This window comes from Schistocerca gregaria, chromosome 2, assembly GCF_023897955.1.
Source record: "Schistocerca gregaria isolate iqSchGreg1 chromosome 2, iqSchGreg1.2, whole genome shotgun sequence".
NCBI lineage: Eukaryota > Metazoa > Arthropoda > Insecta > Orthoptera > Acrididae > Schistocerca > Schistocerca gregaria.
In genome coordinates this window covers 569,200,606-569,218,526 of record NC_064921.1, presented here as the reverse complement: position 1 = coordinate 569,218,526, position 17,921 = coordinate 569,200,606, and positions in this window count along the sequence as shown.

Sequence of the window (17,921 nt, the reverse complement as noted above, 5' to 3'; positions counted from 1 at the left end):
GCCTGGTTAGAAAAGAATAGAGGATCTAGGTTTCACCTGTGCTTGCCGACTCCGAGTTTGCTTCAAAAGCTGAACTTGTTCGATCATAAAAAACGGGTCTTCAAATATATTTGAGCAAGTTATAGCGTGTATGTGTGTGTGCGTGTGCGTGCGTGTGTGTGTGTGTGTGTGTGTGTTACGCAGAGAGAGAGAGAGAGAGAGAGAGAGAGATGTAGATGGAGGGAGAGCTAGTAGGTAATTTTCTAAACGGTGTAGTGGCTGTAAGATGGCTGTTCCAATTACATTAATTCGTCGCCCCTCCCCGAGATTGTTAATGACGCTCGCCGGCTAACCTTACGGCGTGTCCCTGGCTGTTCTCGCGCCGTCGCACTCCCGGACCTTAACTACACGGCGGCCCCACCCACTAGCGCTGCCACCGCCTTAATTAGACGGTTTGCGCTGGCGCGTGGTGGCATCTGGTGAACTGGGTCGGAACTAACGAGCGCATTGGGGCGAAACGGCCGAGGCGGGCCGCTTGGCTCCGTTACATAATTAAGTGCCGGACTTCGGACTTGGCTACTCTCGCGATAAGAACAGCGTTATTCGCTACTACCGCTCACGAGAGCTTGTTTTTAGTTGTTTCGTGAACGCTATGCTGTAACATTAATTAAAAAAGCACAAAATGATTGGGGAGATTTAATGCTTCTTGTTAAAGCTATCTAAAATTAAAAAAAATAATATTAGTCTCAGGGGCCATCACCTGAATTAAATTTGCTGGGCAACAGATCTACCCCATTTTGTGAAATTCTGTCCTTGTTAGTAGAACACTTAGCAACCTTTCCCTTTTCATTAGGAAAGTGCAGTCTGTAAAAATGCTTGAATTACAGGATTTTTAGTGAGCTTTGATAGAGTATAGCACGTTACAGAGTCGAAAGCTTCTCGCAAATGTTGGCTACGTATTTAAATGTATCATCATCCTCCCGTCTTACATTTTCTTACTAAGATCGTTCGGCTGCCTGCGATGTATAAATTGTGAATAACTGTATTGAAAATTTAATCAACACACAATCGTTTCAAAGATTTCAGTACCTCGAGCAGCAGAATAATACAGAATAGCTAACCAAAATTCATAAGACTCATGCTGCAATGAAACAATCATCATTAGGAAGAAACTGAAAGCTGTGTGTATAAGGCAGTTTAGTACCCATTGTTTTCTAAAGGCAGCTAACACACAAGTCAATGGTAATCTCCAAGAATATGTTGCTCTTATGGTTCCAGTGTCCAAGCGATATCATATTCCCTTGTTTTTGGCTTTGTAAACATTTCACAAATATCACCCAAAATTTCGTTCCACTTCGAATTTCTTTGGCTTCAGAGACAATTCTCATTTTGACCACGAGAGGCATCTCTCCTTAAAAGCGATAGTTGGGGCAAAAGACGGATGTCGATTCTGCTGTCATTTGTCACTACTGTCGCTCCACGATTGCAGAATCAAGCAAGTAACAAGGTATTTAGGGCAATATTTAGCAATTTCAGAATGTTACGACGTCATCGGTATCTTCAAATATTGCAAAGATTGTAAAACTGTCGGCGCATATGCGGAAGGCCGACATGTAAGTATCTTCAGTATGCTATTCAAAGCATAATGCTACACTCCGTGATATAAACATGATAATTAATCGGTTAAGTCACTGACTGAGTGAAAAATTGTGGATGGTCCTTGAACTGGCTTCAGCCCTTCAGATGGCTTCCATCCTACCAGCCGCTGCCTCGTCAGTGCAGTGTAACCTTTGATCGACGTTTCGGGCCCATCAATTCCTGTTGTGGAAGTGAGAATATTATTCCACAGAAATCTACCTTCCAACGCTAGTTACCAGCTGGTTACTTAAAAGCTCTTCCAACGGGAATAAAGCGAAACCGGCTCCCTACAACACAATACTAGCTTCCATATCTACAATTCACGCAGAACAAGCTGACACTCGGCGCAGTGGCTAATGGGGACGACCGTAAATGGGAAATGCTTTTAGAGTCGCACCCGTCAGTCACCGCTCTGAGTGTCAACTTGGAATGCAGGGTGCAAAAGTTGATGTTTTAAGCAACGTGTTCGTCAATACTTGTCTGTGAGGTTCATACTGTTTTGGAATGTATTTTATTTTCTAAATTTTATGTTACTAGAACTGAGCAGATACCAGAAGTAATTCGCTGCCTTAAGCAGCGCTGCAGAATACCATGGAAGCAAGTAGGAAGCTGTTTCCCACAAAGGTAGTGGTGACAAGTAGACCAGAAGCTGCTGTAGCGAATCAGGCCAGCAGTGAGAAGCTCTTTCAAATTCAGATTCTAATACAGGATCCCCTATCTCTGAAGGGAAAGATTTGTCTGATGACGTGATAGAAGAAGAAACAGCAAGTCAATATAGCAGAGAAAGGAGGTCCAGAGAAGCAATTCTGATGTGGTGGTTGATTATGGGAACATGACTAAGGGAAAATCAAAACATTTCCATAGAATTTGTCGATCTTGCAAAAGCGTCCACTGTGACAATATGGTGCAAGATGTAAGAAGTTCTGAAGAAAAGAAAAGGTAAACTATAGGGAGAGACGGGCAATATACCAGGCGTATTTGTAAAGTAAATGGAAACCACTGTGAAAATCCAATGCAACTTTGCACAGATGTGTTGGGCAGTGTCTTTAATGTGCCTGTCGATCGCTTCACGTTGCTCTTTTGAGTTCAGAGTGCAAAGTGAAAACAACAGTGTCTCTCCTCAAATATGCGGATCTGGTGAGAGATTTCGCCTCAAGCTATGGAGCCCACATAACATAAGTGCTATGCGTTTCTTTCTTGAAGACAATTTTCAGCCATATTCTGCAGGGGAAATGAAGACGGCCCTCTAGCGTTTTCGATGGGAAGTGTTTGTTCACCCACAATAGAGCCCTTAATTGGCTGCTTCCGTTGTTCATCTCTGCTCACTTAAACCGCTGGCTACGAAGACAATATTTTGGCACAAACAACGAAAGCCAGACCAGCGTAGAATATTTGTAGAAAGCACAGGTAGCTGCTTTCTGTGACGAGACTACTGGAAAGTTTGCACAATGCCTTGACGAATGGCTAAGTCGGAGCGGGAACTATTTTGATTCATAGCTGGGAGATGTGGCGAATAAAGAAATCTTGATTTTCAGTGTGGTTTTCATTTCGCCACAGAACGGACCTTACTCTACAAACAGCCCTCGCACAACACGCACAAGAGCCAAGTGGGAAAATAAGAGTGGAAGATGAAGAAGAAAGTGCTTGCATTAAAAAGTATTTAAGACAGGGATGTTGTCTTTCTCCCCGGCTGTTCAATACATACGTCGCAGAAGCAATGACGGAAATAAAAGAAGGTTCAAGAGTGGAATTAAAGTTCAGGGTGAAAGGATACCAATGATAAGATTGGCACATGATACAGCAATCCTCAATGAAATTGAAGAATAACTACAGGGTCTGCCGCATGGAATGAACAGTCTAATGAATTCAGAATATGAATTGAGAGTAGATTAAGTTAAGGAATTCTGTTACATAGGCAGCAAAATAATCCATGACAGACGGAGCAAGGAGGACGTTAAAAGCAGACTAACAATGCATAAAAGGGCATTCCTGGCCAAGAGAAGTTTACTACTTTCAAACAAATGCCTTAATTTGAGGAAGAAACTTTTGAGAATGTACGTCTGGAGCAATTTTATTGTAGTGAAACATGGCCTGTGGGAAAACCAGAACAGAAGAGAATCGAAGCATTTGAGATATGGTGCTATAGAAGAATGTTGAAATTTAGGTGGTGTAATAAGGTAAGGAATGTGCAGGTTATCCACAGAATCGGCAAGGAAAGGAATACATGGAAAACACTGACAAGGAAAAGGGACGGGATGGCAGGATATCTTTAATAGACATCCGGGAATAACGTCCATGGCACTAAAGGGAGATCTACGGAATAAAAACAGTACAGGAAAACAGATTGGAATACATCCAGCAAATAACTGAGCACACGGGTTGCAAGTGTTACTCTGAACTCAAGAGGTTGGCACAGGAGAGGGATTCGTGGCGAGCCGCATTAAACCAGTCAAAGGACTGATGACACAGAAAAATTTCTCGTCCCTATGGACTTCTATTTCTTATTCTATCACGTCATCAGAAAAGTCCTCCCCCTCATAGAGGCCTTCAGTGCAGTCTCTCCACCTATCCGTTCTGCATTTAACAGCGAAATTCCCTTTGCACAATTAATGTTATAGCGCTTGCTTTCAGTTTCACCAAAGGTTGTTTTTGACTTTCTATATTCTGAGTCAGTCCTTTCGGAAGTAATTTTTTTCTGTTTCTTCACGGTTTTCAAGCAGTCATTTTGCTTTCGGTATTGTCCACTATCCGTTTATCTCATTCTTAAGTGACTTGTAATTCTGCATTCCTGAATCTACCTGAACGTTTTTGTACTTCTTTCTTTCGTTGGCCCAGTAACGTATTTGTTCTGTTAACCAAAGTTTCTCCGCAGTTACCTATCTTGTAACTATTGTCTTTCCGTGATTGCGCTATTTAGAGATGTCCATTCCTCTTCAACTGAACTACCTGATGAGCTACTCATTAACGCAGTATTTAGAGTCTCAAGCGTATCTCTTCATTCTTTAGTATTTTCGTATACCATTTCTTTGCGCATATATTCTTTCTGACTAGTCTCTTAAATTTCAGCCTACTCTTAACCACTGCTGAACTGTGGTCTGAGTCTATATCTGCTCCGGAGTACGCCTTACTACCCAGTATCTAATTTCGAAATCTCTGCCTGACCTTTATATAATGCAACTCAAACGTCTCTGAATCCCCTGACCCTTTTCGAGTAGACTTTCTCTCTCTTGAGCAAAGTATTCGCTGTTACTATCTGAAATTTATTGCAGAGCTCAGTTAGTCTGTCTCTTCTCTCATGCCTACTAAAAAGCCTATGTTCTCCCATTACCATTTCTTCTACTCCTTCCCTGAACAGCATTCTAATCCTCCATGACTACTACATGTTTACCTCCACTTACACAATGAATTACCCTATTCATTATCGGTGTGGCCGAACGGCTCTAGGCGCTACAGTCTGGAACCGCGCGATCCCTACGGTCGCAGGTTCGAATCCTGCCTCGGGCATGGATGTGTGTAATGTCCTTAGGTTAGTTAGGTTTAAGTAGTTCTAAGTTCTAGGGGACTGATGATCTCAGTTGTTAAGTCCCATAGTGCTCAGAGCCATTTGAACCATTTTGTTCATTATCCTCACGTACTGACTCTGTGTCATCATCTTCTGTTTGCGATGTCGGCATGTGTACCTAAAATATCATTGTTGTTGTTCTTTTGCTGCCGATTCTGATCGGAACAAACTACCAATGAACAGTTCATAGTAAGTCACTCTCTGCTCTACCTTCCTGTTCATAACGAATCCTTATCCAGTTATACAATTTTCTGCTACTGTTGATATTTTGATTTGATTTGATTTTGACAGGGAAGCTAAGACAGATTAGGTCTAACCCGCCACTGCCCGCACCGAAACCGAATTTATTGTGAGGTATCGCTCCCTGTATATCTAGTAAAGCCAACCAATGCCCTTAAATAATGCCTGGAGTCCCTTTACCAGTTTTTTGTTGGACACAATTTCTTCGGGCCCAGTTGTCTCGAAGATTGAGTATCTTTTGTTCTCCAATGCCATGCATTCGAAGATTAGATGTGATGCAATTTCTCCACCCTCATCACAGATCCTACTTTTAGGGTTTTATTCCGTTATACCCATTGTGTGTAGGTGTTCTTTGAAATTCCCATGGCTGCTCATCAGTCCAGTCATGAGTTTGAGCTCTTTCCTGTTCAATCCCAGGATCACAGAGCTTCTTTTAAAGCATGGATTGGGCATCATTACGTTACCATGTTTTTGTTTATTGACCTTGGTCCAATATTCTACATGCTGTTTCCTAAGCCAGTTCCGGAGTTCTAGTCTGATCATAGCTTTGGAGAATGTCAGGACAGGTTCCGGCCCAGTAATGGAGTCGTTGCCCCCATCCTGGCCAATCTATCGGCTTTTTCATTGCCACAGATCCCTGAGTGGCCAGGGACCCATTCTAGGTTTACCCTATTGATTCCCCCTAGCTCCACCAGAAACCTGTGGTATTCTGCAACAATCTTAGATCTCGTTGCAGCAGCTGCCAGTGATTTCAGGACTGCCTGGTTGTCTGAATAGATGTAGATGCTATGGCCCTTGTGGTACCTTCGCATGTTCTCCTCCACACATGCCCTGATTTCAGCGTGGAATACAGAGACAAGTTTTCCTAGAGAGATGATGCCCTCCAGTCTTGGCAGAACACCGTACACCGCTGCCCCAACGCCTTGGTCTGATTTCGACCCATCGGTGAACCAAACAATGTCCCCTGTACGGTGTCGAACTGCTTGTTGAAGTAGTTGGGAGTTATACAGTCGGCCGGCGTTTCCCCAGCCGTTCGTATATTTACCTCACTCACTATGTTAGTGTATGATTCTCGATATCCCGATGAGATCCAGTTTCTGCCAGTATTACGTCTGTATGCTCCAGCTGCCGCCTCCAGCTTGACCCAAAGGTGTAGTGGAGGCAAGTCCAGCATGTCTTCCATCCCAGCTGTTGGTGTGCTGCTAATTCCGCATCTTATGGCTAAGCAGGTCAGTCTCTGCACCTTTGCAGGCTCCTTAGCTGCAACCAGCTGTTCTACCATCTTCCACCACACTACAGCCCTGTAGGAGATCCTAGGTCTAACCACTGTGGTGTATATACAGTGTGTACGTCTGGGGATTAGGCCCCAGTTCTTACCACAAGCCCTTCTGGTAGAGTACTTTTCGGCTTGGAGCAGATGCTCTTAATGTGAGTGGTCTATGTTAGTTTCTCATCTGTTGATATTACTCTATACTCATCTGAACACAAATCATCATCTTCCTTCCATTTCACTTAGCTGGGCCCCATTAGATCCTGATTTAGCCTTTGTATATTTTTTACCTTTCCTACTAAGTTCACACTTCTGACATTCCATGCTAGAATGTTATCCCTTCGTTTGTTATTCAGTCTTTTCCTCATGGACAGCTCGCCGCTGACAGTCCTCTCCCGAAGATCCGAATAGGGGACTAGTCCGCAATCTTTTGAATGAAAATTTTCAGTCGCAGGCCTCATATGCCGAGGATACACATTACGTATCTTTAATGCAATGGTTTCCATTACCCTCTACACGCTCAGGTCGTTGAGCATTGCTGATTCTTCCACTTTTTAGTGTCAATTTCACATCTCTATGGAAAGAGAGAGAGCCGTGACTTCCTGCGATGCTCTTGGCAGGATATTTTCTCTGTCGAAGTTACGCACTTTGCGGTGTCCAGGTTGGCTAGCGCCCTTTGTTTAGGACTGCGGCCGCTCGCGCGGTGAAGAGATTTGGTCGCGGCAGTGACGTAAACCCGGTCGGCAGCAGTGACAGAGCACGGAACATCGCAAGTAGTCAGTCGGCGCTTGGTGTATTGCGAGAACGCACGGTGTTGACATTCCGGCGCATGAGTCTGGCAGCGAGCGGAACTGGAGTGCGGAAGCTGTTACCGGTCAACATGGCCTATGTTTAAGAGTCGTGTCTATCTTGAATCCTGAGGAGACCGTGGGAGTTAATCCTGGCGTGCATGTGGCGAGCTCCTGGACTAACTTTAAATGGTGAGCCATTTTGTGGTGGAACTTTTGGATGTCACTGCTCCGTGAAGCAAATTTGATTTTCGCTAGTCATTCCGTAAACCACTTGGACGTGGGTCCGGGATACTTGGTATTGCAAGTCCATGTAATGGCGCTGTGCCCTGGTTCCGCTACATTAAAAGTGTGATCGATATTCGGTGATTTCTTTTTTTATTATTGTTGTTAATACGTTAAGTGGTCAATTTGAAGTATCAAAGTTTATTCTCTGTATGAAACTTGGGTCGCCAATTTAAACTGGAATTGCCAACTTTGTTTTGTTGGCAACTATAATAGTGAAAAATTTTGTTCCCTCAGACCATGCTTTGGTATTGAAGGTTGTGTGCGGATCGTCAGGTCATTGTCACCTTGAGCTAGTTGTAGTTTATAAATCCATCAAGTGAAAGTTAACGTCATTGGAAATTCTTTAATGAACTCATAGTTTAATAGTAAGCGCGGTTGTCACGCTATAAAGTTTAACATCTCTTCCTGTATTTGGAGCTACCCAGTGAATTGCGAATTAATACTGGGTTTGTGTGCTCTAGAAGCCGTTATTGGTGTGCACAGACCCTCCTGCCTGTTGTTCCCACTTGAGAACGCGCGCCCGATGTGGACGCCAAACATCGGGAATGTGCTGATTGCTGTGAAGATCTTTGAGGCTATCATAACATAATATTTCCGAATGTTTTCCATAACAGTTGATTCAAGTACTTATGAGATATTGGTATTTCAGTGTTTTGTTTTTTGAAACCTAATACACTACTGGCCATTAAAAATGCTACACCACGAAGATGACGTTCTACAGACGCGAAATTAGCCGACAGGAAGAAGATGCTGTGGTATGCAAATGATTAGCTTTTCAGAGCATTCAGACAAGGTTGACGCCGGTGGCGACACCTACAACGTGCTGACATGAGGAAAATTTCCAACTGATTTCTCATACACAAACAGCAGTTGACCGGTGTTGCCTGGTGAAACGTTGTTGTGATGCCTCGTGTAAGGAGGAGAAATGCGTACCATCACGTTTCTGACTTTGATAAAGGTCGGATTGTAGCCTATTGCGATTGCGGTTTATCGTCTCGCGACATTGCTCGCTTTGGTCGAGATCCAATGACTGTTAGCAGAATATGGAATCGGTGGATCCCAACGGCCTCGTATCACTAGCAGTCGAGATGACAGGCATCTTATCCGCATGGCTGTAACGGATCGTGTAGCCACGTCTCGATCTCTGAGTCAACTGATGGGAACGTTTGCAAGACAACAATCATATTCACGAACAGTTCGACGACGTTTGCAGCAGCATGGACTATCAGCTTAGAGACCATGGCTGCGGTTACCCTTGACACTGCATCACAGACACAAGGACCTGCGATGGTGTACTCGACGAGGAACCTGGGAGCACGAATGGCAAAATGTCATTTTTTCGGATGAATCCAGGTTCTGTTTACAGCGTCATGATGGTCGCATCCGTGTTTTGCGACATCGCGGTGAACGCACATTGGAAGCGTGCATTCGTCATCGCCATACTGGCGCATCACCCGGCTTGATGGTATGGGGTGCCATTGGTTATACGTCGCGGTTACCTCTTGTTCGAATTGACGGCACTTTGAACAGTGGACGTTACATTTCAGATGTGTTACGACCCGTGTCTCTCCCCTTCATTCGATGCCTGCGAAACCCTACATTTCAGCAGGATAATGCACGACTGCATACTGCAGGTCCTGTGCGGGCGTTTCTGGATACAGAGAATGTTCGACTGCTGCCGTGGCCAGAACATTCTCCAGATCTCTCACCAACTGAGAACGTCTGGTCAATGGTGACCGAGCTGTATGGGCACCTGTACCTGTACATGCCATCAAAGCTCTGTTTGACTCAATGCCCAGGCGTATGAATAGGCGTTTATCATCTGTATTTCATCTTGGTGTAGCAATTTAAATGGTCAGTAGTGTAGCTTTTACAAATTGTATTTTTCATATTCTCGATAATTGACTAGTGAGCACGGATCTGTAATTATGTTAGTTGTATTTGTATAAAGTTTCTTTGTTAATTTGAAGTTGGGGCCATCAGGCTATTTTTCTTTTAAAATTTCTTGAATTATTTTCATTGCTTTTATACAATTGAATAATCGGTGTAGATCACCGCCATTTTCAAATATTAATTAATCATTGTTTGTTGTTGCCAGTGCTCTGTTTTGATTAATGTGGTGAGAATAAATTTTTGTACCCTCAAACGGGGGCAATATTCCACTCACCCCATCAGCCCATGTACTCTGCTTACCAGTCCTACACCTTATCAGAGAGCTTCCTATCTGCTCCTCCGCCCTTTTTGATGAGGCCATGGGGAGCCGTACCAAGAGTTTCGGCCGCCATTACTGATGACATTTATTCTAAGTGTAAGCTATTGCTAGGTACGAGCCTAGGACGTAGGATGTTTTGAGTACTAATCGAAGATGCTCTTCCTAGACCACAGGTTGGGTTATTAGAAGATATAAGAAGGAGTAAATTTATACGTATAAGGATATGCCCCTTATGGGACAAGCGAAAAGTTCAGAATGAGTAACTTAGTACAAAACGCAGCTTGGAGTATCGCTCAAGGAAACATAGATCCAGTAGCCAATGTTAGTATCTTAAACTTACCAGCGAAGCTTAGGGAAGGCTAAGAATGTAGAATTGACGATATGACGGAAAACTAGCAATAAATTATATACATCTAGTAACAAAATGAAAGAATTTTTTTAAGGATACTAATAAGAAGTTCGATGACACAAGGGAAAATCATTGAGGTATCGAACGAAGAGGCCTTGAAAATACTTTGTGAGGAGTAGGTTAGCAAGCAGAGCGAGTGCGAGGTAACCTAATAAAAATATAAAAGAAAATGAGAGTACTATTAATATTTTACGAACTGGTATCAATGATGAATAGGAATGTAACAGATCAGCCTATTTTGTGAATAATAATTTAGTTCCAAATGAACCGGTGTAATGAGTGCTACATGCCACAAGAAATTCTGATCTAACTTCGGATGTAAATAGTAACGTAATCACAATTGAGACAATCCATACCACACTAAATATTACAGCAGATTCCGTTTAGAAATTTGCGAAGTAGGTGATTGCGAAAGTAGATCGTATTCAGAATAAGGTCAGTGATATTAATGAAGAATTAAATTAGAAATTGAAAAGTAGGGCTAAAATAGGAAGTCATAGTGGAAATATTAACAAAGAAGAAATATTTAATTTCCACAAGCTCGCTACTGAAAGAAAAGTATCCCATGCAAAGAAAATGGGAATGCTTTGGACCCTTCACATCAAGTGATTACTCTGCCGGAAAAAGCAACGAAAGAAAGCGGATGGAGGAGCGCAAGGTGAAATCAAAGAAAGATAGGGATGAAATCCATGTCTTTATAAACGAGAATGGAAGTTACAGAGAAGATTCCCCTAGGAAAGTAATAGGTGCGAAACGAAGAGGTTCACGCTTTCATGGGTTTAAATAAATCAATAAATGTGACAAAGGAAACGTTGATCAGGACTGACATTTACATGGTACGGTATTTTGAAGGAGAGGATCTTGACAAGAATTCAAATGTTCATTGTAATACGTGATGAAATGGTCATGAGAGAAAAATCATGGATAAAAGGAAAGGAATAATAAATGGTAGTATAGAGAATTATCAGTTTAGTGTAAGGGTGAAGTTAGTGGAATGCAAACAGTAGAGGCATTTGCAAAAGGAGGCTCTCATGAGCAATGGTAGGTAAAGGTATTGTGCCAGTTTTACCAAAAGCAGAGACTTGAGTTCATAGATGCCCATAAAAGAAAGAAATAAGTATTAGTATAAATGAAGAATAAAGAAAAAGTAGTGAGATGGTACTAGAGCAATGTCACCAGTTTTATCGTAGGAAAGGATCTGTTTAGAGTTGGAGAAGGGCAGTATAATCTTTAAGGTAAATGGTACGGAGAATAATATCAAGTCAAACAATATTAATGGTCCTTACAAAGAAGGGCCAAATGGACATCGCATGACGATAAACGAATGTTTTTAATACAGTAAAAATGAGGTTAACTCAGAAAGAGAAAAGAACTTTATTGAAACAAGAGTGTCAAACAAAGGAATATGAGAATGGAATTGAAAAGAGTAATGAAAGTGTGAAAGAATGGTTCAAGAATAGGCTTTTAAAAACACCAGAAAACTTTTGTGAACAGTACACATTTAATCAAAAATGATGAGAAATCAAAATTTTCGACCTACATTTTTACCTTGCACTTAATACCGGTTGAAAGTCAATATGCAGCAAGTAGGATATCCCATCCAAATGCAGTAGAAGCTGGTACATACTGAATAGCAGTCCAAAAAGGAGTTTATCGCTTAGTTAACATTAAAAAATACCGCAGGAATGAGTACAAAGTTATTTGTCTATGACTAGCACGAACACCAGGTACCAAAAGAAGCACCTTTTTGTGAATAGTTGGTGGATGGCTGAAGAACCAAGTATTAAATATATAGTAGAATGGGGAGATATTATTGGCCAGTGGCGACTAATGTTAAGAAATCGTGTGTAATGTGTTCCGTCAAACACTTGTCACCACATACGCGGCAGCAGGCTGTGTTGAATGGCCTTGGTCAGCTATTGATGTTAATTTAGATGTATAAACTGAGGCAAGAAGAGCTTGTGAGAATGTAAATTTGCGTCGGATGGAATGTAAAGTTCCCTACAGACAATAGTATCATTATGGACCCTATCTTGTTAAATTTACGACCCCAAAGAAGAATTGTATCAGGGTGTGGCTAACATCAAGAACCATGGTTGTTTTACGGCCAGTTTCGCAGCCACTATAATTTCCCAAAAGCGCCCTCACTTTCAGAAGAACTGTTGTCTAAATATGTACATCCAATGGACCAAGTATTATGTATTGAATAATAACTTTTTGTGGAACTCATAACTAACGTGTGTACACCCGTGATGATCCCCAGTCACATCGCTGGGCAGGGTCTTTTCCAAGTGCATTAAGTCCGGGTATACTGTTTTTATTAAACTGAATTTTTGACAGCAAAACATTTTGCAGTTTTAACAATTCTGTGGAATATGAAGTTTGGCTAGTTTTCTGTATAGGCGTAAATGATTTACTCCACATAATTTTTCATCTTAAAGTTTCCGAAAGTGTGTTCATAAGGAAAGAATATCATTAAATAAGAAGCCACCGTTGTAATAAACAATGACGAAAACATAAAGTGCTTATAGCTATTTGTAAGTAAAATTTATAAAAAGACAGTAGTATTATTTCACTTTTAACAGGTTTGTAAACTTGTAATTGTTTATTTCTTTGTATTTGTTGTTTTAAAGTAGTTTTTCAAGTTGAGCAGTCGGTTACAGAGTCAGTTTGACTTTGAATCCAATGAGATACTATTTGCTAGGTCCCCTTGTTAACTACTGGACTAGTTTTACATTATAAAATTTACTTAAAGTTGTTACTAAAGGTATTTGCTTAATTTTGTGTGTTGCCATTTACAATTGATGATGGCTCTTCAAACCATACTAGTTTAAGGCGCCCCATAAGCTGCTTGACGTATGTGATAAATGAAAGTAAAGACTCTTTCTGAGTGCAGCAACCAGTAAAATCATTTATTCTGCGCAAAAACTTTTATTATAAACAATAACTGTACTGGCATTTTGTATAGAGTAACTTAATGTGCATATCTGTGAAGCCCATAACAACCCGTACTGTTTCAAATCATGATATTTTTTGTAATAGTTAATTACAAAATTAACCGTGACAAGGCGCCCCAGACGGCGCGGCTACCACGCGATGGGTTCGTTATATTGCATAGTAGCTTTTGCAAATAGGAAGTGTTGTTGCGAGACAGTGTGTAGCCCTGCATTTAATGGTCATTCTACGTTACGCATAAGGATTACCTGTTGTGATTTTTGCTAGGACACGTTACTGTGAATATTGAGAGTAATTGTGTTAGAAGAGGTTAGGTTATCAAGTGACAAATCTTGATACCACTTTGCCTAATTAGGCTGAGGATCTCATGTATATATAATTACAGTCTACTTTCGTATACTAGAACATAAGTCCCAAATTCATTTGCTTTGCTGTTGTTACTGTTATATTTAGTTCACAATTGCGGAAGTATAGTCGGATTTCTTATCATCAGATACAGTCACGATCAGGACAAAACCTTAACAGACGGTTAACAATATCGGTGACTAGTAATCTGGTAAGAGCCCGTAAAGTGGCGTAACGCGTACAGCAGAAAACAGTCTTTCGTTTACTCGTATAGACAGAGCACATCTCGAAGAATATGTTGTATGCGTGCGTCTTTGATCACTGATAGTTTTCACTCCATATAATTAAACACAGAAATGCATCTTATAGAGGAGCTAGGCAGTGGAAAATCCATGCCTTATGTGTTTAAGATGAAAGGCCGACCCAGATGAAGCAGACAGTGCTATCTGTCCTCACTATGGGGAAGCCCTCTCCCTTTTTACCTATCAGAAGGATCAGGACTACACAATCCCGCGGTGAAGAAGATCTGTAATAACTGCAAAGGCTAAAAAGACGCCGATGATTATGACGATCTTTTGGGGGATACGACTTTCCTCTTGTAACAGGTTTGATAGGATTTTCCTTGCACGGCTTCCGCAATATCACCGGGAAAGGAATTACCGTCTGTAGATAAGGTGACGCCCATAGAAGCATCTGTCAAAAAGACCCTTCTCATGACAAAAAAGATACCTAAGCGGTATCTGTCAACTACACAGTCGTTTCCAACAAGACAACCTCGTCGGCGATGTAATTGCGTCGCCTGAACCCACAATGAAAAGGACAAAGGAACAGGCTGAAGTCGAGAGCCCAGATGAGACAGCGGTTCACACATTAAACCGGTCCTTTCGAAACATTGTCTGGCACACGGGTTTGATTTGTCGTGGCAACACGTGTAAGACACATGGTAAAAGAACTGTAAGACTGTGAACGAGGAGATGTATCTAGAGGCAGTCTATCCATATTTTCTGGATTGAGGCGAACGAAGAGAAAAGGTATCAGAGCCACTGACCTAGATAACTTACCTTCTCTTCATGCTACTGAGATTTTATTTTAATTTCGAAAATTTTTCCGGGTAGCAGCTGAAATTTTACTTGAGGGTATGTGTTATCTCTAGTCATTGTCTTCAAAAAGTTGTGACCTCTTGATGTCATGCAAGAGCACGTCACTGGTGATATACTTCCTATATTTAATTGCTTACGATGTCAGTAAAAAACAGTAAACACATTAAATAATCGAACGGTAACAGCGTGTAATGAAAATATCCTTAATCGCAAGAAAATTATGTGAGCAGTTGCGGCTTAGCCATTGGAGCAGGAGAATGCTACCAATGCCGTAATAACCACCGCCTCGCCACAAAAGTTTTCCGTTAATGTCCCTTCCGTGATTTATCGCGGCAGGTTTGCAGTATAGCGGCGCTATGGGAAAGACTTGGGAGATTTACGTGAATGGCTTAATGTGACGCTAATGAAATAGCCCTAAATGTTTCTGCGGAACCAAAAACAAAACGAAGTAGCGATAAACTTTGACTCACGGCTTGGTAAGAAAGCATTAAAAGAAAACTGAATATTTCTTTTTACTATAACTGAAAATTTTGTTCTACATTTCATTTCGCCTCAACCCGTTACGAGAGTTCGCACTTTCTATGTTTCTTGGAAGAAAATTATAGCAATGTTTTCCTTCCTACGCAAGGACTTCAATGTATATTTAAGAGAATATAACAACAGTGTCTTCACATCAGCTGCAGAAAACTATAGTACCTTTAAAATTAATCTTTATAATAAAGTTATATTTCCGTTCAGTACTTCTCGTCAGACCTATGAGGACTTCATTTTTCGCAGACTTCTGGTAACATTAGTCCTTGCGTTCTATCGATTCGTGGCACGTATATATGGCGCCGCACCACGTGGCAAGTACACGGAATTTTCCAAAAGCTCCTCCAGATGAGGTCTGCGTAAATACTTGAGGGGTCTCTGGAGTAATATTGATTTAGATGCAAATCACTTACTCTTTAAGAGAATGCCCTTGGTACAGATGCTATAACGTCTAATTCAGTGCAAAACAGCGGCACAGCAGTTCGTGCAGAAGGTTCCATTAAAATCAGACTACGAAATAAGATCGAGAGCCACGCAACAAAATTCAGTAAACTACGAGTACAAAAAATAAGACGTGCAGAAAGTTTTACATAGGGTAGAAAGAGATTTATTTCCTGGACTGTTCCCGAGCCACGGAAAGCAACAGCCCCTGGAGAAACACCCACAGAAGAAGCACGCTAATACGCAAAACTGATGAAAATGTCTTCGACGTGTAAACTGCGAGATTCGCTTCCATTACAGTTTTAGTTTCATGTACGGGCCATAATTTTATCCTATCTTTGTAACTGTCTTGTTTGTAACACAATAACTTCATACCACATATAGGGGGCGACACCTTGCATCCTGCTGGCCACACTTCTTTATAATTACTGACTTGGTAATGTATGTACATTAGTGACTTGTGGAGGACGAGCATAGCATATGCAGCTGACTGGTTGCCCTACTACTTCTATAGATATAGAATTCGCTTCTACTTTTATCACATCCGTATTTCCGATTAGTTACGTATAAGAAAACAGCATGTTTATTATTTGAATTAACATAATTGAATATGTTCTGAACTGGAACGAAACCGGCACTCATAATAAACACAAAGGTGACTACAGAATGCAACACGAATATTAAAATAATACTTGTCGCTGATATATGTCACCACTTGACATAAGTTTGATAGTGGGAGACCATATTGAGCCGTATTCAATTGCAGGCTATTTTTTCTGTAGATGCGCATTATCTGTCACTGTACAGTGATTTCCATTGCTCTTCGCATCCTTTTATTGATCATTTTCATCATTGTGATTTTTCCGGCTTTATGGCCAATTTCCCACCTCAATAGCAACAGATTGTCCTTAGTCTCTATTTACTCCTCCGCAGTCTTTGACAAAGCTGTTGGCAGAAAGAAGGAGACTCCTTATGCCGAAAAACTTCAGACCCCATTAATGATGAGTTTTATTCAGAAACTGAGCAGTGACTACGAACGAATCGGGGAACCATGACATGACGTTTTCATTAATTTTCAAAGAACTTACTCAGTCAACTCACCAAATTCTGAACTACAATGGAGGTAATTAAGACTAGTCATGGAATGCCACACAATTCCGCGAATCATATCTGGCAACGGGACAGCCTGCCATCACCTGCGTGTGAAATGGAGTAAGTGGAATTTAGACATATCAGTCAATTCAGGGGAATCATGTCAGATCGACATTTGGATTACCGATTCATCGGAAGGCTTGTCATAGTAAGCTTGCTGCTGTAGGAAGCTGTTTTCGTTTGATGATTGCTGTCGGAAATGTTCTTTCAGTTTGCTTGTTAATGCTTACAATACAGTCGTGTATTCGGAATTTCGATTCCGTTTTGAAAACCCAGGTATGTTCGACTGTTTACACTGAAGGTTGTTACGTGATTTTAACATTTTATAGTATTGCTGATACTGAGATTGTCAGTATTGTATGTTTTTAGATGTAAAACAATATTCAAAAACAGCAATTAACAGGAGAACAAAGTCCAATTAATTCAGCAAATACCTGAAAAGTTCAGTAGTATAAAACAGTTATTATTCATTATAAAAAAAAGGTTGACCGGGACCGCCACAAAAAGTTCTGTAGTTGGACTATCAAATAATTCTCAATAATCACCTGAAACTGCGCTGTACATAAAATTAGCGAACTTAAGACAGAGGTAAAGAGTAAAATGGGCATGAAAATGAGGCGACTCGGCCGGAGGCCGAGCGCGTTAACTCACAAAGACTGTACAGAAAACAAAAAGTGGCAGAGACAACCAGAAGGCGGAATTGCACCTTGTAGTGAGAATGAGAAAAGTTTGCTGCGGAGTTTCCTCCGCAGTAACAGAATAAGCCTTTCGAGAAAACTGCCTTCAACAACTTTAATACCATTAATGAACTTCTCTACCCGAATGTCTTCACTGTCATAAAAAGTGCAGGTTCACCGAGAGTATAATGATCGATAGTTATGAGTGATATTCACTGTCAGATACTGCTCATTTTATGCTATTGCAGGCTTTCTCGGCGTATTTCAGCTATGAAATTTTCACGGGTTATCAGCCGAGTGGCGCCGTCTTCTAGTCGCAACGTTTCAATGGATT